A 2191-nucleotide genomic window follows, 5' to 3' on the forward strand; every position below is an offset into this window, starting at 1 on the left:
CTTTGCAGGCAGGCTGCCCTCCCCGCTCTGCGGTGCAGCGGGGGCACAGTGAGTCCTGACTACGTGCAGCCCTGTGTGTCCCGGTGCAATGCAGCACGGGTGGTTTTGGTTCTCCTGGTGCCCAGCACTGGATGTCACCTGGGTGCACACCACAGTGCTGCTGCAGAGGGGCTGGGGGCTCACAGAGGGTGCGAGGGAGATGATGGGGCAGCACAGGGGGTGCTGGGCTGGACAGGAGGGCACAGTCCTAAAAGCAGCACTTCTGAAGGTGGGATATCTGCTCCACGTGCACCCCCAGCTGCCCCACAACAGCCCGTTGGAGATGGTCACTCAGCCCCCTGACACCCTTCTGGGATGGGGGACCACTGGATGAGGGGGTTGGTTGTGCTTTCCCCTTCAAGAGCTGCCAGCTGTACCTGGGTATGATTTAGGGCACAAAAGCCTCTGAGCCCTCCTAGGAACAGCTTGCAGCCAGGACTGGGATTAGTGTTGAAGGTTAGATCAGAATGGGGATGGCTGCAGGGGCTGTCCTGTCCCTCAGGCAAGAGAGATACAGCAGGTCATCTCCTTGCTAGGGGACAGGGATGCTCTGCCCAGTGCCTCTGTGCTTTTCCTGCCTCCAGGATGCCGCAGGGGGAAACCTCATATCCCAGCATCGCATCCTGGCCATGCCAGCCCCCGTGCCCTCAATGGGACAGGGCCTGGCTGGCTCCATGCAGACCCACCAGCCCCACAAAAAAGAGGAGGTATGTGCATGCATGCAGTGATGCGAGTGTCTGCAGAGGTGCTCAGGAGGCCTCGGTAGAGCAGCAAGTTGCAGGAAGGGGGGAGTGTCACCTTCCCCATACAGAGAGTGTGGGGAGCATGCGTTTGGAGCCATGGGGTGAAGGGCTATTTGATGACTGAAGCTTGCTGTCTCCCGGGAGATGAGCAGCGCCGTCCCTGAGATCTTCTCCACCTCTGGACAAGCCTCTGCTGGACCCAGTCTCCAGTGCCAATGCAGTGCCTTGCTTCACCAGGAGCAAGCAGCTGCGGCACAGCAGCCCTGAGGATGCTCCCAGCACCGTATTCGGGGCAGGTTCTCTCCAGCCTGTGCCACACACTGGTGCCAGGCTGGTCCCTGACCCCTGACGGCTGCTCCTCACCCTGTGCCAGCCCCTCCCCAGACCTGTGGGCACCGACACTGGTTTCACAGTACCTCCATTAGAGACCCTTCCCACTCCCCCAAGTCTCAGCCAGGAGTGAGCTGAGACCATCTGCAGCTCATGTCACCTGCAAGCAGAGCTGGGGGCTGGGAAAAGCAGCGCCTGGACGCTGCACCGGGACCTGAGTGGGTCCGCAGCTCCCTTCCCCGCCGGGTGGAGATGTGCAAAGCCAGGCTGCAAACAGAATTTATCTGCTCTCGGCTTGTGGCTGTCAGGTCCTGTCTTGCTTCGCTCCATCGGCTGCGGGAGCCTTGCAGAGAGCCTCCAGTCGCCCTGCCCTGGCCCCGGGGGGCCTCTCTGTGCTTCGTTCTTCCCCAGGGATGCTTCCCTTGAGGGTGAATCACATTTTGCGTGATTTGGCCTGGGGAACACGGTGGAAAGGTGCTGGGATGTGTGTGGGGTTGAGAAAGTGGAGGCCAGCTGTAAAAGAAGCTGGAGGAAAACATCTCTGCAGACGAGCCCTGGCCCCAGAGGACTGGGGAAAGGGGGAAGCAGTGGAGGAGGATTGTGTCGGCAGGCTGCGAAAGCTTTAAGTGCCTGCCCTGACGGGCTATGGCTGAGTGCAGAGGTTCCTGGAAAAGCGAAGGTGAGGAGAAGCCCCAGCCCTGCTTTTGCTCAAACTGCTGAGAGGTTTGGGGGTCCTGCTGCCATCTGCGCTGGTGCTCTGCAGTCCCTTCTGCGGCACGGCCAGGCTGCGCCCCTGCAGTAAGGCTCCGTGGATGGGACTGGCTGAACCCGGGGGGATGGCAGCTCCTCACCAGCCCTTGGGTGGCCCAGCCGGTGGGTGTGATATCCCACCAACAGAGAGCTGCAGCCCAGATCTGCTTCTGCAAGGGGCATCCAGCAGCCTTCCCCCCGTGCAGGGCGCGGGATGCTCTCTCACCACCCTGTGGAGAAGGAAGATGTGGTCTCCTGCCCTCACACCCCTCTCTGACAAGCCACAGCGTGGCTGGGTGCCCGTCGGGGCGGGCGGCGCGGGCGCCAGG

The sequence above is a fragment of the Charadrius vociferus genome, unplaced genomic scaffold, assembly GCF_000708025.1.
Source record: "Charadrius vociferus isolate BGI_N301 unplaced genomic scaffold, ASM70802v2 scaffold37, whole genome shotgun sequence".
Taxonomy (NCBI): Eukaryota; Metazoa; Chordata; class Aves; order Charadriiformes; family Charadriidae; genus Charadrius; species Charadrius vociferus.